The following is a 23,207-nucleotide window of genomic DNA, read 5'->3' on the forward strand; positions in this document are numbered from 1 at the left end:
GGGGAGGCTCTCTGGGGACCCTGATGCAATGGAGAGGCTCTCTGGGGACTCTGATGTAAGGGGGACTCTTTGGGGACCCTGATGTAAGTGGGGGGCTCTCTGGGGATATATACACACACACACATGTATATTAATGTATATACATGTGTATGCCCACCCAAGCATATGACTTTCTTTACTACGCTGCTATAGGCTCTAGCCCCAGATCTTTTGTAGACCTAGCAACGCCCCTGCCTGTAAGGCTATTTAAAACACCTGAACATTTACAAAAAATATGGGGATTTGGTCACACCTTATTGCTATATGGTGCTTAAGCCCACTTACTGCGACAAAGTACCCCATTATTATTATTATTTATTATTATACAGGATTTATATAGCGCCAACAGTTTGCGCAGCGCTTTACAACATGAGGGCAGACAGTACAGTTACATTACAATTTGGTACAAGAGGAATCAGAGGGCCCGGCTCGTTAGAGCTTACAATCTAAAAAGGAAGGGTCAATTCATACAAAAGGTAATAGCTGTGGGGGGGATGAGCTGATGGAGGAAGTAAAACAGAGTTAGTTAGAAGCAGGATAAGCTTCTTTGAAGAGAAGGGTTTTCAGGGATCGCCTAAAGATGGATAGATTGGGGGACAGTCAAACCGATTGGGGTAGGAAGTTCCAAAGGATGGGAGAAGCTCTGGAGAAATCCTGGAGGTGATCATGGGAGGAGGTGACAATGGAGCTAGAGAGCAGGAGGTCTTGGGATGACTGAAGAGAGCGGCTTGGTTGGTATTTTGGGACTAGGTTAGTGATGTAGCTGGGGGCACAGTTGTGGAGGGCTTTGTAAATTATGGATAGTACTTTGAATTTTATTTGTTGGGTGAGTGGAAGCCAGTGGAGGGATTGGCGGAGAGGGTGGAGGACACTGAATAGTTGGTAAGGTGGATGTGTTTTGCAGTGGCATTCATTATGGACTGAAGGGGGGATAGTCTATGTAAAGGTATTCCAATGAGGAGGGAGTTGCAGTAGTCGAGGTGAGAGATGACCAGGGAGTGAATTAGAAGCTCGGTGGTTACATTAATTAAAAAGGGGCGTATTCTGGAGATGATGCGGAGGTTGAGGCGGCATGATTTGGACAGAGATTGTATGTGAGCCTGAAAGGACAGTTCAGAGTCTAAGGTCACCCCTCGCACCCTGACATGTGGAGACGGACTGATAGATGTGCCATTGATCTTGACAGAAGTCAGGGGAGGGGGCACGCGGGGGAGGAAATATTAGGAGCTCAGTTTTAGATTCAGTTTGAGGAAGTGGTTTGACATCCAGGCTGATATGTCTGTCAGTGATATGTGAGGAGACTGATGGGGTGAGCTGAGGGGTAGAGAAATAGATTTGGGTGTCATCAGCATATAAATGGTAGTAAAAGCCATAGGAGGCTATCAGCTGACCTAGGGAGGACGTGTAGATCGAGAATAGTAGAGGTCCAAGGACAGAACCTTGGGGGACCCCCAACGGTAAGATGAGTTGGAGAAGAGGAAGTAGAGTTGTAAGTGACACTCAAGGTGCGATGAGATAGGTAAGATTCAAACCAACGGAGAGTGCAGCCATGGAGACCAAGCAAATTGAGTTTTCTGAGGAGGAGGGGGTGGTCAGCTGTATCAAAGGCAGCGGAAAGGTCCAAGAGTAATGCCGCGTACACACGGTTGGACTTTTCGTCTACAAAAGTCCAACGGACGCTGACAGACTAAAGCTGGCTGGTAATCCGATCGTGTGTGGGCTTCTCCGGACTTTCAACTGACTTTTTCAGCCTCAAATCCGACGGACTTTAGATTTGAAACATGCTTCAAATCTTTCCGACGGACTCGAGTCCGGTCGAAAAATCCGCTCGTCTGTATGCTAGTCTGACGGACAAAAACCCACGCTAGGGCAGCTATTGGCTACTGGCTATCAACTTCCTTATTTTAGTCCGGTGTACGTCATCACGTAAGAATTCAACGGACTTTTGTGTGATCGTGTGTAGGCAAGTCTGTTCGTTAGAAAGTCCGCCGCAAGTCCGTCGAAAGTCCGTCGAAAGTCTGTCGGACAGGCTGTCGGACTTTTGTAGCTGAAAAGTCCGACCGTGTGTACGCGGCATAAGAGTACGGAATAATGACCGTTGGTTTTGGCTGTTAGTAAGTCGTTTGTGAGTTTTAGGAGAGCAGTTTATATGGAGTGCTGTGGGCCAAATCCAGACTGAAGGGGATCAAGAAGGTTATTCTCAATGAGGTGGTCACTCAGTCGGTTGTAGACTAAACGTTCAAGGGGTTTGGAGGCAAAAGGGAGTAAAGAGATGGGTCTTAGGTTTTTAGGATTGGTGGGGTCTGAGGGCTTTTTTGGTATGGGAGTGACTAGCGCATGTTTTATAGGGTTGGGGAAGATGCCAGTGGAGAGGGAGGGGTTGAAGATATGAGTTAAGGAGTTATTAGTTTGTCCATTATTAGTGGGGCTTACATTATCCATAGAATGGAAGATCCTGCTTCTCTGAACCATGGGAGACATACACTCCTCTATATGGGAGAATTAAGGACCCCTCCTATGACACAGGTGGACACTAATGAGAGGCAATGATGAGGGGGTGGGGTGCTCCTGCCCAAAAGTATCAGACTCCATACAATAGACAACTAAAAGGAAGAAGGAGACTACGCTAAAAAAGAAAAAAAAGGGAAAAAAATGTTTGAATAAGCATATTGTGGCAGTCCATAAATTGTGAAATACGATGGTAAATCCCTACTTAAAAGGGGATACCATCAAAAAATGTCCTATACAAAAATGGCATACAGTGAAGTGAGTCTTGATATAATGATTCTTGTGTGCATAAAACAACACCAGTGACAGTGAACCTCCACCGTAAGGAATACACGCTTACCAAAAGGCAAGCGATAGCAAGCCTATAAGCTGGGAATCAATATCCTGACATCAGAGCCAGCGGTGGGTTGCTTGATGGCAATGAGGACATTCCAGAGGATGTAGGCTCAAAGAATGGACCAGTGATTCATATTCGGGGGACATAAAAAGAGACTGTCCATAGTGTGAATCCATTAAATTAATTTATTGAAAAAAGATGTATTGCACTTACATAAAAACAGGATTGAAAACGCTCAATAAGAAGATGCCGGCCGGCTCGCAAACACCCTTCCACCAATACACGTTAGACCGTGATGACGTCAGCACGCCTCCCACCCGACGTACGTTTTGTCAAAGATTGACTTAGTCACTGTATGCCATTTCTGTATAGGACATTTTTTGATTGTATCCCCTTTTAAGTAGGGATTTACCATCATATTTCACAATTTATGGACTGTCACAATATGCTTATTTAAACATTTTTTTTCCTTTTTTTTTCTTTTTTAGTGCAGTCTCCTTCTTCCTTTTAGTTTACTATGTTTGTATATATCATACAAAATTGAGCTGCAGCTTGTTATTTTTATTTTTTATTTTTATTTCACATTTATTTTTATTTTTTTCAGCGCTGTATTTCCTCTTTACATACAATAGACAAACAAAATATTTGGGGGCACACCCTAAAAGATGGCTGCACCATCTTAACCACTTCAGCCCCGGCAGATTTGGCTGCTGAATGACCTGCCATATTCGGCACTGTGTCGCTTTAACTGACAATTGTGTGGTCGTGCAACGTGGCTCCCAAACAAAATTGACGTCCTTTTTTTTCCCCACAAATAGAGCTTTCTTTTGGTGGTATTTGATCAACTCTGCGTTTTTTATTTTTTGCGCTATAAACAAAAAAAGACTGACAATTTTGAAAAAAAAAAACACAATATTTTGTACTTTTTGCTATAATAAATATCCCCATTTTTTTTTTTTAACCACTTGACCACTGGGCACTTAAACCCCCTTCCTAACCAGACCAATTTTCAGCTTTCGGTGCTCTCACACTTTGAATGACAATTACTCAGTCATACAACACTTTACCCATATGAAATTTTTATCCTTTTTTTCACACAAATAGAGCTTTCTTTTGGTGGTATTTAATCACCATTGGGTTTTTTATTTTTTGCGCTATAAAAGAAAAAAGACTGAAAATTTGGTAAAAAAATGAATTTTTCTTTGTTTCTGTTATAAAATTTAGCAAATTAGTAATTTTTCTTCGTAAATTTTGGCCAAAATTTATACCGCTACATATCTTTGGTAAAAATAAGTACAACTTGGTGTATATTATTTGGTCTTTGTGAATGTTAGAGAGTCCAAAAGCTACGGTGCCAATATCTGAAAATTGATCACACCTGAATTACTGACGGCCTATCTCATTTCTTGAGACCCTAACATGCCAGAAAAGTACAAATACCCCTCAAATGACCCCTTTTTGCAAAGAAGACATTCCAAGGTATTTAGAAAGATGCATGGTGAGTTTTTTTGAAATTGTCATCTTTTCCCACAATTCTTTGCAAAATCAAGATTTTTTTTTTCTTTTTTTTTTTTTTTCACAAAATTGTCATATTAGAAGGTTATTTCTCACACACAGCATATGCATACCACAAATTACACCCCAAAACACATTCTGCTATTACTCCCGAGTATGGCGATACCACATGTGTGAGACTTTTACACAGCGTGGCCACATACAGAGGCCCAACATGCAGGGGAGCACCTCCAGGCGTTCTGGAGAACCCAGGCCAATTCTGACATTTCTCTCCTACATGTAAAAATCATAATTTATTTGCTAGAAAATTACATAGAACCCCAAAACATTATATATATTTTTTTTAGCAAAGACCCTAGAGAATACAATGGCGGTTGTTGCAACTTTTTATCTCGCACGGTATTTGTGCAGCAATTTTTCGAACGCGTTTTTTTGGGGAAAGAAACAGTTTTGTGCTTTAAAAAAAAACAAAACAGTAAAGTTAGCCCAATGTTTTTGCATAATATGAAAGATGAAGTTACGCCGAGTAAATAGATACCCAACATGTCACCCTTCAAAATTGCACACTCTCGTGGAATGGTGCCAAACGTCGCTACTTAAAAATCTCCATAGGTGACGCTTTAAAATTTTTTCCTGGTTACATGTTTTGAGTTACAGAGGAGGTCTAGGGCCAAAATTATTGCTCTCGCTCTACCGATCGCAGCGATACCTCACATGTGTGGTTTGAACACCGTTTTCATATGTGGGCGGGACTTACGTATGTGTTCGCTTCTGCATGCGAGCACACGGACATGGGCGCTTTAAATTTTTTTTTTTTTTTTGTTTATTGTTTATTTTACTTTATTTATTTTAGTTTGACACTTTTTCCCCCCAAAAAAATTTTTTGATCACTTTTATTTCTATTACAAGGAATGTAAACATCCTTGTAATAGGAATATGGCATGACAGGTCCTCTTTACAGTGAGATATGGGGTCAATAAGACCCCACATCTCACCTCTAGGCTGGGAAGCCTGAAATAATAATAAAAAAAAAACGATCTTGGCTTCGATCGTAGCGGTGAGTCGGTAGAAGCACCGGAGGGTGGCGGGAAGGGGGGGCGTCCCCTCTCGCCTCCCATAAGAATGATCAAGCAGTGGAACAGCAGCTATGATCATTCCTATGGTGTAGGAAATCGCTGGCTGAAAAAGCTGATATCTGAATGATGCCTGTAGCTGCACCCATCATTCAGATATACCCGCTCAAAGTCAGGGATGTCATATGACTGTGGGCGGGAACTGGTTAAAAATTGCGGAGTATTGCGGGCTATTGCAGAGTATTGCGGGGTATATTGCAGAGTATTGCGGGGTATATTGCAGAGTATTGCAGGGTATATTGCAGAGTAGTGCCCGCGTATATTGCAGAGTAGTGCCCGGGTATATTGCAGAGTAGTGCCCGGGTATATTGCAGAGTAGTGCCGGGTATTATGCAGAGTATTGCAGGGTATAGTGCAGAGTATTGCAGGGTATAGTGCAGAGTATTGCAGGGTGTTATGCAGAGTATTGCAGGGTATAGTGCAGAGTATTGCAGGGTGTTATGCAGAGTATTGCGGGGTATTATGCAGAGTATTGCAGGGTGTTATGCAGAGTATTGCAGGGTGTTATGCAGAGTATTGCAGGGTGTTATGCAGAGTATTGCAGGGTGTTATGCAGAGTATTGCAGGGTATAGTGCAGAGTATTGCAGGGTATAGTGCAGAGTATTGCAGGGTGTTATGCAGAGTATTGCAGGGTGTTATGCAGAGTATTGCAGGGTGTTATGCAGAGTATTGCAGGGTGTTATGCAGAGTATTGCAGGGTATAGTGCAGAGTATTGCAGGGTATAGTGCAGAGTATTGCAGGGTGTTATGCAGAGTATTGCAGGGTGTTATGCAGAGTATTGCAGGGTGTTATGCAGAGTATTGCAGGGTGTTATGCAGAGTATTGCAGGGTATAGTGCAGAGTATTGCAGGGTATAGTGCAGAGTATTGCAGGGTATAGTGCAGAGTATTGCAGGGTGTTATGCAGAGTATTGCAGGGTGTTATGCAGAGTATTGCAGGGTGTTATGCAGAGTATTGCAGGGTATAGTGCAGAGTATTGCAGGGTATAGTGCAGAGTATTGCAGGGTATAGTGCAGAGTATTGCAGGGTGTTATGCAGAGTATTGCAGGGTTGGCTGAGCATTGAGGGATGGATGGATGTGACAGCAATTGTCACTGAGCACCGCTGTGGGCACTACACATCCAGCCCACAGCGGTGCTGCCATCCGATCCCTCCCCCTCTCCCCTCGCACTGTACCGATCGGTACAGAGAGGGGCGGGAGGAACCGGCGTCATGAGATGACGCCGGTCTGTTGACATGTGATCGCTCCGTCATTTGACGGAGCGATCACATGGTAAACGGCCGCGATCAGCGGCCGTTTACCGTGATCCGTGATGCGCCGGGTCCTCTGGACCCGGCGGTCACGGAAGTTCTCGGGTGCGCGCCCCAGGGGGCGCGCGAGAGCAGTATTCTGGGAGGACGTCCATGGACGTCCACCCAGAACTAGCCGACCGCGCTGTTGCCGTCTTTCGGCTATGGCCCGGTCGGCAAGTGGTTAAAAAGCACACTTTTCCTCAGTTTGGGCCGATATGTATTCTTCTACATGTTTTTGGTAAAAAAAAAATCGCAATAAACGTATATTGATTAGTTTGCGCAAAAGTTATAGCATCTACAAAATAGGGGATAGATTTCTGGCATTTTTAGTTATTTTTTATTTTTTTACTAGTAATGGCGACGATCTGAGATTTTTATCAGGACTGCAACATTATGGCGGACACATCGAACACTTTGACACATTTTTGGGACCATTTGCATTTATACAGCGATTAGTGCTATAAAAATGCACTGATTACTGTAAAAATGTCACTGGCAGGGAAGGGGTAAACACTAGGGGGCGATCAAGGGGTTAACTGTGTTCCCTGTATGTGTGTTCTAAATGTGGGGGGAGGGTAACCACTAGAGGAAATGACAGATCGTGGTTCCTACCTATTAGGAACTCACGATCTGTCTCTCCTCACAGAACAGAACAGGAATTTGTGTGTTTACACTCACACGTCCCTGTTCTGCCTCTTGTGCCCGCGATCGCTCATGGCCGGCGGTCATTGCGACCGTCGGCCACGAGCATCGGCACCTGTGCAGTGCAGCGGGCGTGCACGCGCCTGCTATCCTGCTTAAAAGAGCCGACGTACAGCTACGACGGCTCGTGGGATCGTGCCGTCCTGCCACAGTATAATGACGGCGGCTCGTCGGCAAGTGGTTAATGCATCTTTTAGGGTGTGCCCCCCAAATATTTTATTTTGTTCTGTTTTATGGTCTTATGGCTGCACCATCTTTGGTGCATCTTTTCAGGTGTGCCCCCCAAATATTTTGTTTAATGTGATGGGGACACTGGGAAAAGGAGTGACTCAGATAGGAGGGACACTAATATAATGGGGACTCTGATGGGGATCCTGATGTAAGTGAGAGTTCTGATTGGGACATGTAAGGGGTGACTAATGTAAAGGGAGACTCTGATGGGGACACTAATGTAAGGGGAGGGGGGGGCTCTGTTGGAAACACTAATATGAAGGGGACTCTGATGGGGACACTGATGTAAGGGGGTACACTGAAGGGTACACTGATGTAAGGGGGTACGCTGATGGGGAACTGACATAAGAGGTGACTCTGATGGGGACACTAATGTAAGGGGGGGGGGGGCTCTGTTGGAGACACTGATATAAAGGGGATTCTGATGGGTACACTGATGTAAGGGGGTACTCTGATTGGGACACTGATGTAAGGGGGTACTCTGATAGGGACACTGATGTAAGGGGGTACTCTGATGGGGACACTGATGTAAGGGGGTACACTGATGGGTACACTGATGTAAGGGGGTACTCTGATGGGGACACTGATGTAAGGGGGTACTCTGATTGGGACACTGATGTAAGGGGGTACTCTGATGGGGACACTGATGTAAGGGGGTACTCTGATGGGGACACTGATGTAAGGGGGTACACTGATGGGGACACTGATGTAAGGGGGTACTCTGATGGGGACACTGATGTAAGGGGGTACTCTGATTGGGACACTGATGTAAGGGGGTACTCTGATTGGGACACTGATGTAAGGGGTGACTAAAGTAAAGGGAGACTCTGGTGGGGACACTGACATAAGGGGGTACTCTGATGGGGACACTGATGTAAGGGGGTACTCTGATGGGGACACTGACGTAAGGGGTGACTCTGATGGGGACACTGATGTAAGGGGGTACTCTGATGGGGACACTGATTTAAGGGGGTACTCTGATGGGGACACTGATGTAAGGGGGTACTCTGGTGAGGACACTGACGTAAGGGGTGACTCTGATGGGGACACTGATGTAAGGGGAGGGGGGGCTCTGTTGGAGACACTGATATAAAGGGGACTCTGATGGGGACACTGATGTAAGGGGGTACTCTGATGGGGACACTGATTTAAGGGGGTACTCTGATGGGGACACTGATTTAAGGGGGTACTCTGATGGGGACACTGATTTAAGGGGGTACTCTGATGGGGACACTGATTTAAGGGGGTACTCTGATGGGGACACTGATTTAAGGGGGTACTCTGATGGGGACACTGACATAAGGGGTGACCCTGATGGGGACACTGACGTAAGGGGGACTCTGATTTAAAAGGGAACTGCAATGGGGATACTGAGTTGGAGTGGGGGACTGTAATCTGGACTTTGATGGGGACCCTGACATAAAGGGGGCTCTGATTAGAAAGGTGCAGACTGTTACTTTTGACCTTTAGTAATAGCTGATGATGAATATTTGGAATTTCGTTGTTTTACTGAAGTCCTTTCTCTGTTGCTCCGATTCATATCACGCAGATTTGTTTTCTCCTAAATTAGCCGTGACAGTACTACGTTTCTCCTGGTGACAATAAAAGTTTTCATAATTTTATAACATAAGATAATTCTTCTATAAGGTGTCCCCATCATCCTTTTCTAATATAGTCCATGAGACGGTGACACATTTACTTGGGTAATCTATTTATGTAAAACGCCTACTAGAACCATCCTGGAATATATCCTCCTCTACATTTATCCCCCTCTGATATTCTTTTTTTCTGGACACATAAACATGACTAATTCGCATTTCGGCTCTGCAGGCTTCAGACGCTTCGCTAACCATTTCAGGGGTGAGCAGTCGCAGAGTCTTTATCCTTCGCTGATGAAAGCTATAACAAGCATCATACAGCCTCATATCTGCTGAGATGAGACGTTTCGGCTCCTGTTTCCGTTTACCCAATTTTGGAGACGAATAAGGACAGAACATTCCGGTAACCAGCTGATACTCTTCATGTGTATGACAGCAAAATGTTCTTACTGCCTCTGACAGCAACAATAGGAACTGTTCAATGACTGGTGACCAAGGAAGGTAATATAATATCATTGTTCATGAAAAGTTCACTCATGACTTTTTTATTAATGGAAATAAAGATGATACGATAGTTTTCCTAACCTCTGCAGTTAGGGGTAAATAACTAAAAGTCATTCTACACTATATGGCTAAAAGTATGTGAACCCCCCCCATTCCGGCCAAATGATGGAGTTCAGGTTTACTGGTAATAATTCAGCGTACAAAGCCATTTTAGATCAGTCATTCCCAACCATGGAATTGTAAGGTTCCTCCAAAGGGGGTTCTTCAGCTGTGGCTGGTTGATCTCCTATTTAATGGTTCCAGGTCCAACACCACATGACATGACCACCAGTGTAAGAAGCATTCTTCCTACTGACCACCAATGTAAGGGACATTCTTTCCAATGACCTCCAATGTTAGGAGCATTCTTCTCACTGATCACCAATGTAAGGAACATTCTTCTCACTGATCACCAATGTAAGGAACATTCTTCTCACTGATCACCAATGTAAGGAACATTCTTCTCACTGATCACCAATGTAAGGAACATTCTTCTCACTGATCACCAATGTAAGGAACATTCTTCTCACTGATCACCAATGTAAGGAACATTCTTCTCACTGATCACCAATGTAAGGGACATTCTTCTCACTGATCACCAATGTAAGGAACAGTCTTCTCACTGATCACCAATGTAAGGAACATTCTTCTCACTGATCACCAATGTAAGGAACATTCTTCTCACTGATCACCAATGTAAGGAACATTCTTCTCACTGATCACCAATGTAAGGGACATTCTTCTCACTGATCACCAATGTAAGGAACATTCTTCTCACTGATCACCAATGTAAGGGACATTCTTCCCACTGATCACCAATGTAAGGAACATTCTTCTCACTGATCACCAATGTAAGGGACATTCTTCCCACTGATCACCAATGTAAGGAACATTCTTCTCAATGATCACCAATGTAAGGGACATTCTTCCCACTGATCACCAATGTAAGGAACATTCTTCTCACTGATCACCAATGTAAGGGACATTCTTCTCACTGATCACCAATGTAAGGAACATTCTTCTCACTGATCACCAATGTAAGGGACATTCTTCCCACTGATCACCAATGTAAGGAACATTCTTCTCACTGATCACTAATGTAAGGAACATTCTTCTCACTGATCACCAACGTAAGGAACATTCTTCTCACTGATCACCAATGTAAGGAACATTCTTCTCACTGATCAGTGATCACCAATGTAAGGAACATTCTTCTCACTGATCACCAACGTAAGGAACATTCTTCCACTGATCACCAATGTAAGGGACATTCTTCCCACTGATCACCAATGTAAGGAACATTCTTCTCACTGACCTCCAATGTAAGGGACATTCTTCTCACTGATCACCAATGTAAGGAACATTCTTCTCACTGATCACCAATGTAAGGAACATTCTTCTCACTGATCACCAATGTAAGGGACATTCTTCCCACTGATCACCAATGTAAGGAACATTCTTCTCAATGATCACCAATGTAAGGGACATTCTTCCCACTGATCACCAATGTAAGGAACATTCTTCTCACTGATCACCAATGTAAGGGACATTCTTCCCACTGATCACCAATGTAAGGAACATTCTTCTCAATGATCACCAATGTAAGGGACATTCTTCCCACTGATCACCAATGTAAGGAACATTCTTCTCACTGATCACCAATGTAAGGAACATTCTTCTCACTGATCACCAACGTAAGGAACATTCTTCTCACTGATCACCAATGTAAGGAACATTCTTCTCACTGATCACCAATGTAAGGGACATTCTTCTCACTGATCACCAATGTAAGGAACATTCTTCTCACTGATCACCAATGTAAGGGACATTCTTCCCACTGATCACCAATGTAAGGAACATTCTTCTCACTGATCACCAATGTAAGGAACATTCTTCTCACTGATCACCAACGTAAGGAACATTCTTCTCACTGATCACCAATGTAAGGAACATTCTTCTCACTGATCAGTGATCACCAATGTAAGGAACATTCTTCTCACTGATCACCAACGTAAGGAACATTCTTCCACTGATCACCAATGTAAGGGACATTCTTCCCACTGATCACCAATGTAAGGAACATTCTTCCTACTGCCTGCAATGTAAGGAACATTCTTCTCACTGACCTCCAATGTAAGGAACATTCTTCTCACTGATCACCAATGTAAGGAGCATTCTTCTCACTGATTACCAATGTAAGGAACATTCTTCTCACTGATCACCAATGTAAGGAGCATTCTTCTCACTGATCACCAATATAAGGAACATTCTTCCACTGATCACCGATGTAAGGAACATTCTTCCACTGATCACCAATGTAAGGAACATTCTTCTCACTGATCACCAATGTAAGGAACATTCTTCTCACTGATCACCAGTGTAAGGAACATTCTTCCCACTGACCACAAATGTAAGTGACATTCTTCCCACTGATGACCAATGCAAGGACCATGTTTTCCACTGATCGTCAGTGTAAGGATTATTCTTCCCATCTACCACCAATGTAAAGGACATGACACCAATGATCTTTTTAGCTGAGTTCCACTAGACCTGAAAAATATTTTAAAGGTTCCTTGGGCAATAAAAAGATTAAGAAAAGCTGTTTTAAACAATTGTGCTTCCCAGCCTTGTGGTAACAGTTTGGTAAAGACCCTTTTTACCACGACTGTCCCCTGTGTACAGAGCCAGCTCCATAAAGACATGGTGTGACCAGTTTGGTGTGGAAAAACTTGTGTCCTGTACAGAGCTCTGACCTCAACCATACTGAACACCTTTGGGATGAATATGAGACTGAACTGCAAGTCAGGTCTTTCTTTTTGGTGTCCAATGTGAGGAGCGACATACAAGCCAGGTCTACTCATCCAACATCACTACCTGACCTCACGAATGGGCACAAATTCCCACAGACACCCTTCAATATCTTGTGGAAAGCCTTCCCAGAAGAGTGGAGGATGTTTTAGATGCAAAGGGGGACAAATCCATGTTAAGATTTTGGAATGGGATGACAACAAGTGCATCCAGATTTGATGGTCAGGTGTCCACAGCCATTTGGCGAAGGATGAAAGGAAGAAATTGTGATTGAGACACAGCAGACCAGACAGTGTGAATTATAGTATGCTTTTTCAGTTTAACTCATAAACTAAAAAAAAAAAAAAAAAAAAAAAAAAAAGCTTTTCCTACCTATACATCTCAATAGAGCTCAGACTGCCTGAAGGTACCAGCACTGTCTGGTCTACAGCCCATAGTGGGAAGTGAGCCCTGATTGGGACACTGACGTAAGGGGGACTCTGATCTAAAAGGGAATTGCAATGGGGATACTGATTTGGGGTGGGGGACTGTAATCTGGACTTTGATGGGGACCCTGACATAAAGGGGGCTCTGATTAGAAAGGTGCAGACTGTTATTTTTGACCTTCAGTAATAGCTCATGTTTATTTGGAATTTTGTTGTTTTACTGAAGTCCTTTCTCTGTTGCTCCAGTTCATATCACGCAGATCTGTTTTCTCCTGATTTAGCCGTGACAGTACTACGTTTCTCTCGGTGACTTTTTCAGTTCAACTCATAAACTAAAAAAAAAAGCTTTTCCTACCTATACATCTCAATAGAGCTTAGACTGCCTGAAGGTACCAGCACTGTCTGGTCTACAGCCCATAGTGGGAAGTGAGCCCTCAGGCCAAATATTCTTTGCTCATATACTTTTGTCTGAACATCATCAGCAGGCATTCAGCAAGCTTCAATAGAGACAAATGTCTGCAGTTTGCTACAAAATTGTCTTTACAGTTACAGCCAGAACTCCAATCTGGAAATTTATTATTCACTTCCATCCAGGGGGGTTGTTAGAATTGTGAACAACCTGTGACACCTGTGGACACCCCCAGGAGAAGCATAAGGCTGGTGATTAGCACGTCACACTGAACAGTGGTTGTGGCCAAATTTAAAAAAAAAACAGAGCCTGCTCACTGTATACACGACCCAGCATAGAGAGTGCAGTGGCTAGGACTATACAGTAAATTGTACAAAATAGTGTCTATAGTGCAAGGCTCAGGAGTGCATAATACAGCGCAGGGGTCAGTAATGTACAGAGTGCAGGGCTCAGAAGCGCACAACAGTGCAGGGTTCAGTAATGTGTAATGCACAGAGTGCAGGGCTCAGGAGTGCATAACACAGTGTGGGGGTCAGTAATGTGTAATGCAGAGTGCAGGGCTCAGGAGTGCATAATACAGCGCAGGGATCAGTAATGTGTAATACACAGAGTGCAGGGCTCAGGAGTGCATAACACAGTGCGGGGGGGGGGGGGGGGGCAGTAATGTACAGAGTGCAGGGCCCAGAAGTGCATAACAGTGCACTTCTGGGTCAGTAATGTGTAATGCACAGAGTGTAGGGCTCAGGAATGCATAACACAGTGCGGGGGGGGGGCAGTAATGTACAGAGTGCAGGGCTCAGAAGTGCTTAACAGTGCAGGGGTCAGTAATGTGTAATGCACAGAGTGCAGGGCTCAGGTGTGCATAACAGTGCGGGGGGCAGTAATGTACAGAGTGTAGGGCTCAGAAGTGCCTAACAGTGCAGGGCTCAGTAATGTGTAATGCACAGAGTGCAGGGCTCAGGAGTGCATAACACAGTGCGGGGGGCAGTAATGTACAGAGTGCAGGGCTCGGAAGTGCATAACAGTGCAGGGGTCAGTAATGTGTAATGCACAGAGTGCAGGGCTCAGGAGTGCATAACACAGTGCAGGGGTCAGTAATGTGTAATGCACAGAGTGCAGGGCTCAGGAGTGCATAACACAGTGCAGGGGTCAGTAATGTGTAATGCACAGAGTGCAGGGCTCAGGAGTGCATAACACAGTGCAGGGGGGGGGGCCATTAATGTACAGAGTGCAGACCTCAGAAGTGCATAACAGTGCATGGGTCAGTAATGTGTAATGCACAGAGTGCGGGGGTCAGGAGTGTGTAATGTACAGAATGCAGGTGCATGTAGCACAGAGTGTAGATCTCAGGACAGCATTACATATGAAGAGTTCAGGCCTCAGGTGTGCATGATGTAAAGAGTGCAAGGGTCATTGGGTGCCTTCCACCCTCAGTTTGGAGATGAAGTCTTTAAATGCTTCACAAAAATTCAACTATTTTCAAGTGTTTTTTTCTGAAGCTTGATAAATGTCAGTATAAAGTGATGTTCCTTTTACAACTAAGATTAAACAGCTCCACTTGTATGAAGCCTTAGCAAGGATGACGGAGGAGGCATCTCACAGCTTTGTGATCTTCGGCTGAAAGGCAGAGATGAAATGTTGTGCTTCCCTTGAACTTTTTAGGAACAGTGGGGACTATGGATGTAACTAGCAAACACGGAGCCCCAGAACAACATTTTCCTTGGCCCCACCGGCTAAAGCTGGCTATAGATGGGTAGAATTTCAAAATGAAAATTCTTAGGAAAAGAATGTTCTTAGGGTGAATTCATACCACATGCGGTGGGAACGCAGCGGCTATTCCAGCGCAGTGCCGCCACATGGATGACATTCTATCTATCCATTGGCCAGCTTAGCTCTCTCCGTGGTGGGTAACAGCGTCACCTGTGGCAATGAGTGTCACTGATCCTGATATAAAATATATCTAAATCAGGGACTTCTATAAACTCTAGCTTCTAAAAAGTTTTTTTGTAGAATTACATTAGGCACATCGGTAATTCAAGACTGCAGCAGAAGCTCAGAGGGCAATAAATCTATACTGCTAAGATAGAAAACTTCCTTCACAGAGGGGGATCTATGGCTAGAAATTAGCACTGACTTCAGCCCTATACCAGCCCCCCTAATTGGTCACCCTCCAAACCCCAGATTCCATAAGAGCTGCATGGTCTTCCTCAAACCCCAGACCACAAGGTGGTCGCATGGGCCTTTCCTCAAACCCCAGACTCCCCCCTCCAAAAAAACCCAAAAACCCTAGGGTCCATAACAGCCACACAGTCACCATAAAACCCCAGGGTCCATAACCGCCACACGGGCCACCATAAAACCCCAGGGTCCATAACCGCCACACGGGCCACCATAAAATCCCAGGGTCCATAACAACCACACGGGCCACCATAAAACTCCAGGGTCCATAGCCGCCACACAGGCCACCATAAAACCCCAGGGTCCATAACAACCACACAGGCCACCATAAAACCCCAGGGTCCATAACAACCACATGGGCCACCATAAAACCCCAGGGTCCATAACCGCCACACGGGCCACCATAAAATCCCAGGGTCCATAACAACCACACGGGCCACCATAAAACTCCAGTGTCCATAGCCGCCACACAGGCCACCATAAAACCCCAGGGTCCATAACAACCACACAGGCCACCATAAAACCCCAGGGTCCATAACAACCACACGGGCCACCATAAAACCCCAGGGTCCATAACAACCACACGGGCCACCATAAAACCCCGGGGTCCATAACAACCACACGGTCACCATAAAACTCCAGGTTCCATAACAACCCCAGGGTCCATAACAACCACACGGCCACCATAAAACCCCAGGGTCCATAACAACCACACGGGCCACCATAAAACCCCAGGGTCCATAACAACCACACGGGCCACCATAAAACCCCAGGGTCCATAGCAGCCACATGGGCCGCCATATAACCCCAGTTATTCAATTTACCTGTCAGTGGTCAGAATTCTATGGCTGATCTGTGTGGGTATATATATATATTGTAGATATACGCTTTTTTTTTTTTTTTTACATTTGGGCATAATTATATTTTGTTCTCTTTAACCACACTTGGATTTAGACCTGTGCATTGCTTCACCACAACACACAATAATGCACAAAATCCAATGCAGTGTTATTCATTATGAACACACCTGATCAGCACACCACAACGCACACGCATTTCAACACATAACACTCTTGATCCTCTTGTATTTTATAGTATTATAATTGTATTGCCTCCTTTTTATATTGTAAAGCGCTGGGTAAACCGTTGGCACGATATAAATCCTGTATAATAACAATAACAATGCTCAGCTGTGAACCATCTAGGCATTGCTGTACGATACTTTAACCCTTTCACACCTGAGGGTAAACAAATCTAAATATCTGAACTCAATTTTCCACCTTTGACATGTACATAACCTCACAACTACTTAGTGTGTATCCAGGTGGATTATCCATTCAGCCCCGGAAGGATTTACCCCCTTCCTGACCAGGATATTTTTTGCGATACGGCACCGCGTCGCTTTAACTGACAATTGTACGGTCGTGCGGCGCTGTACACAAACAAAATTGACGTTCTTTTTTTCCCCACAAATAGAGCTTTCTTTTGGTGGTATTTGATCACCTCTGAGGTTTTTATTGTTTGCGGTATAAACAAAAAAAGAGCGACAATTTTTAAAAGAACCCAATATTTTTTACTTTTTGCTATAATACATATCCCCAAAAAATGTTCAAAAAACAAATTCATTTATTCCAATATATATTCTTCTACATATATTTGGTGAAAAAAAATTGCAATAAGTGTATATTGATTGGTTTGTGCAAACATTATAGCGTCTACAAAATAGCGGATAGATTTATGGCATTTTTATTATTATTTTTTCTTTACTAGTAATGGCGGTTATCAGCGATTTATAGCGGGACTGCGACATTGCGGCAGACAGGTCGGACACTTTGGATACTTTTTTGGGACTAGTGACATTTATACAGCGATCAGAGCTAAAAATAGCCACTGGTCACTGTATTGCCCCGTACACACGGTCGGATTTTCCGACGGAAAATGTGTGATAGGACCTTGATGTTGGAAATTCTGACCGTGTGTGGGCTCCATCACACATTTTCCATCGGATTTTCGGACACACAAAGTTTGAGAGCAGGATATAACATTTTCCGACAACAAAATCCGTTGTCGGAATTTCCGATCGTGTGTACACAAATCCGACGCACAAAGTGCCACGCATGCTCAGAATAAATAAAGAGATGAAAGCTATTGGCTACTGCCCCGTTTATAGTCCCGACGTACGTGTTTTACGTCACCGCGTTCAGAACGATCGGATTTTCCGACAACTTTGTGTGAACGTGTGCATGCAAGACAAGTTTGAGCCAACATCCTAGGATTTTGTTGTCGGAATGTCCGATCAATGTCCAACCGTGTGTACGGGGCATAAAAATGTCAGTGGTAGGGAAGGGGTTAACACTAGGGGGCAACAAGGGGTTAAATGTGTTTCTAACTGTGGGGGGACGGGAACGGACTGACTGGGAGTACAGAGAGCAAAAGGTTACATTAACAATAGCAATATACAATATCTTTTATTGTTTCGCGATATCCATCATGTTCGGGTGTTTTATATACCTGACTAAAGTACAAGCTAATTTTACCTGAGGATGCATATCGCGACAACATTGAGATAAATAGTTTTATTCCATCTCGTTTTTCACACATTTTTGTGTTATTATATCTACCTTTTCCTCGTTTTCTTTTGATAATTACTCATGATTTGTATCATGAGGTTTCACAATTTTACTTCATTATTATTACTTTTATTCTAGCTCATTCTTCATCACATAGATATATATGGAAATTTTCATTGTCCTATACATCTTTCTAGTTGTGTAGGAAACACCTGATATATATATTAGGTTTTTACGCAATATGTCTTCACACTTTTTCATTTTTACTTTATTTTATTTTATTCATTTTATCCATTTTCATTCATTCACATTTTGTACACCTTGTTGTCCATATATATATATATATATATTTTTTTGGACACCTTGGGATCAAAATTCAGATATATTAAGCTTATTTATATGTACATAAGCTGACATACATTGTATCGTTTGTGTTCAGTGCTTATTTTGCGAGTGTAATGTTGCAATATGAATATGTAGTTGTTTCTCTTTAGAATGCAGCATTATAACATTTCTTCTCATCGTCTCTATAGATTGGATCCACGCCGATCATTATATGCCTGTTTTCATCTGTTTCACTTGCCGGTGTTAATATATGAGCATTGTATTAGTGGACTCATAAGATGTATCATTCCAATATGTTTTGTTTGGAGGTCTTGGCATTTGCTGACACACATATACTGAGACATGCTTTTATATGAGCCACCCGAGATGGATCACAAACTAACATATTTTTAACTTAATTGTCTGTCCGGATAATTTTTACGATCTCAGTCTGGTAACATTTTCGTCCAGCCTGGAGTATCTTACTTGTTTTTCATTTGTCCTTTTTTGTGACCCCTTAAACTCGGGTGACTGGCCGAGACCACCCCCAACTTTATTACCATCATTATAATTCCATCTAGACATTTAGTGTGACATAGATTAGCGGCGCTCTATTATTTTGAAAAACCGCTGCTTCACTCCTGAAATTCCACACACACCCTGCTCATGGCCAGGTTCATCATTTAGAATCACTACGCTATAAGTCAGTCTACTGGGACCCTGCATATATCACTGCCATTTGACCAGATCAGGGCAACCCTGATCAGCGTGATTTTATGCCTTCGTATCCCAGCCTATAGTACCTTATTTGTTTTTCATTTGTCCCTTTTTGTGACCCCGTAAACTTAGGTGACTGGCCGAGACCTCTACCAACTTTATTACCATCATTATAATTCCATCTAGACATTTAGTGTGATACAGATTAGCGGCGTTCTATTACCTTGAACACAGCTGCTTCATTCCTGAAATTCCACACACACCCTGCTCTCGGCCAGGCTCATCATTTAGAATCACTACGTTACAAGTCAGTCTACTGGGACCCTGCATATATCACTGCCATTTGACCAGATCAGGGCAACCCTTATCAGCGTGATTTTATGTCTTTGAATCCCACAGTTTATTTCTAATATTATAGGGCCCTATATGTACCTTGTTATCAACCGCGGGCATATCACGCATTATTTCAGGTCACATTGCTCTATATTTCACCTGTATTATTCTGGCTTATTATAGAGAGTTTCATCCACTTCACCGGCATATTACAGAGAGCTTCATCATATTTATATATTTTGTTCACATATAGTTTTATTACATTCATTCTTCACATTTACTTTGCACGTTGTCTGAATATTTTTATTAATATATTTTCTCTTTTTTAATGAGAAATATTTTTTACACATTTTTTCCTTTCACCTAATAGTAATTCCCTTTTTTTTGATACTTATCACCTCTTATATGTACACGTTATAGAAGTATATTCATTATTATATACACGTTTATTGATAGGATTCACCATATATATATACACACATATATATTTTTTGCCTACACATGTGCATATACACATCTTTTTTCACCTTCTTTGTCATCTATTTACATGTCACGGTTTTGAAAACATTTCTCAATCAGTCAACACACCAAATAGCCAGCAGATGCCAAGACCTCATTAAATCGGCTTCCAGCTGAGACTCAATGACCATCTAATTGGGCAATCATGTGATACCCCATTGAGCTATATAAAAGTTTGTCTTTTTAATATTTGCTAGCTATGAGTAAGCACTCAGTCCTGAGTGCGAAACGCGTCAGCTTATCTGTACTTTCTGCATGACAGTCTTGTTATTTTGATGATCCCATTTTTTCAATAAAGTGAAAATTTTTTGACTACATCCGGTGTGCGGCATCCGAATCTTCTCCTCCATTCAAGCCTGGGAGTACAGAGAGATCGCTGTTCCTGATCACTAGGAATAGCAGATCTCTCTTCTCTCCCTGTCAGAAGGGTGATCTGTTTGTTTACATTGACAGTTCTGTGTCTCTCAGGAGCGATTGCGGCCGCCGGCAACGTATCGGCTCCTACGATTTGCTCCTGATGATTGCAGTGATACCACATATGTGTATGTTAGTTGTTGTTTGTACCCGTAGTACAGCAGGGACGTGCGGTGAGGTCATTGGCCGAATGGCCGGTGAGGCACTGGCTGGTATCAGAGCCAGATACACACAGGTTGCATACGCCGCGATCGTTAGAGCGAAAGCAATAATTCTAGCACTAGACCTCCTCTGTAACTCTAAACATGTAGCCTGTAAAAAAAAATTTGAAAGCGTCTCCTATGGAGATTTATAAGTACTGAAGTTTGGCGCTATTCCACAAGTGTGCGCAATTTTAAAATGTGACATGTTAGGTATCTATTTACTCGGCGTAACATCATCTTTCGCATTATACAAAAAAATTGGGCTAACTTTAATGTTTTGTTCTTTTTAATTCATGAAAAGTTTTTTTCCAAAAAACACGCTTTTTAAAAATCGCTGCGCAAATACCGTGTGACATAAAAAGTTTCAACAACCGCCATTTTATTCCCTAGGGTCTTTGCTAAAAAAACAAAAAAACCCAAAAAAACCATATATAATGTTTGGCCCGGAGGGGAAGTGGTTAATGATAGCTTTTTTATACCGCCGTTATATATTGTAACATGCCAGGAATGGAACCATACTTCGATTTTAGTGATTGGATTTTCAGTACATCTACTGTAGAATTATTTTTTTCTTTTTCATTTGATAAGTATTGTGACCATGGATTGTTGTGGGGCCCCAAGGGGGATTGGGGGAGGGCGGAGCTCTAGTAAAAGTGTAGTGATCCTTTAAGCCATGCTGCCGGTCATCCAAAGAAGACGAGCGCCGTCACACCATTGGCGGGAGCCTTTGGGTTCGGTAAGGAAATAGCCGCACTCCGTCTGCGAGAAAATGAGATAAAAATGTTAATCGTCGCATTTAGTGATTTCAAAAGCTTCTCATTGTAAAACAATATCCCGCCCCTTGTGCTAATGGCACATTCAGCGTCCTAGGTAAGTGCCTGTCGCTGTGTGATTGAGGGTCCTTTATAATTAAATTGGGATAATGAAGAGGTTCTGCCGGTGGGTAGATGATTTCTACAGTAAATATACCGCCTGTCTTCCTATATCTCACTGTAGTGGAGCGCAAGGGGCGGGGGTGGGGGCTGAATTGGGGCATCCATTGATGCTCAGGGTCCTGCTGGTACATTTTCTATGTTAATGTCCCAACAGGCTTTCATCGCCCCCCCCGCCCCCCCCCCCCCCCCCCCCTTGAGGAGCCCTCCATAGCCTGGTCCTCATCCACGAGTCGTATCTCGGGTAGCTTTACTCATCAAAAGACTGATCATAAGAAACAGATACAGAGGAGCAAGAAATGACTCCAATATATCTTCCCTGTGGCTTTTTGGGTTCAACTTGCCATGTGCAATGCTCTCCATAAGTAATCACCCCTTTGGGATTACCCCTCCAAATGTCCCCCAAAATGCACTGTAGACCCTTGAGGGGTCTGTGTGTTGTTTTTTTTTTTTTTTTAAACTGTGAATCGGTCCATGAATGAACTTTCTGTACACCGCAGAAACTTCACCCTTCACAGGCAGGTTGAAGACACCCCAGACAAGTTATGTAAAAGAATTAGACATTTTTAATGTTTCACCACAGCTACTGGCCAAATGGTTTTTTTTTTGCCATTGGTATGTGTTTCCCAGGGCAGAGAAATCAGGACCTCCTTCATCCCACTGGTGATACTTCTAGTGATATAAAGATCTATATGGAGGAATCAGGACCTCCTTCCTCCTGCCGGTGACCCCTCTAGTGATATAAAGATCTATATAGAGGAATCAGGACCTCCTTCCTCCTGCTGGTGATCCCTCTAGTGATATAAAGATCTATATAGAGGAATCAGGACCTCCTTCCTCCTGCTGGTGACCCCTCTAGTGATATAAAGATCCATATAGAGGAATCAGGACCTCCTTCCTCCTGCTGGTGACCCCTCTAGTGATATAAAGATCTATATAGAGGAATCAGGACCTCCTTCCTCCTGCTGGTGACCCCTCTAGTGATATAAAGATCTATAGAGAGGAATCAGGACCTCCTTCATCCCACTGGTGCCCCCTCTAGTGATATAAAGATCTATATAGAGGAATCAGGACCTCCTTCCTCCTGCTGGTGACCCCTCTAGTGATATAAAGATCTATATGGAGGAATCAGGACCTCCTTCCACCTGCTGGTGATCCCTCTAGTAATATAAAGATCTATATAGAGGAATCAGGACTTTCTTCCTCCTGCTGATGACCCCTCTAGTGATATAAAGATCTATATAGAGGAATCAGGACCTCCTTCCTCCTGCTGATGACCCCTCTAGTGATATAAAGATCTATATAGAGGAATCAGGACCTCCTTCCTCCTGCTGATGACCCCTCTAGTGATATAAAGATCTATATAGAGGAATCAGGACCTCCTTCCTCCTGCTGGTGACCCCTCTAGTGATATAAAGATGTATATAGAAGAATCAGGACCTCCTTCCACCTGCTGGTGATCCCTCTAGTGATA

This window comes from Aquarana catesbeiana, linkage group LG07, assembly GCF_042186555.1.
Source record: "Aquarana catesbeiana isolate 2022-GZ linkage group LG07, ASM4218655v1, whole genome shotgun sequence".
NCBI classification, from domain to species: domain Eukaryota; kingdom Metazoa; phylum Chordata; class Amphibia; order Anura; family Ranidae; genus Aquarana; species Aquarana catesbeiana.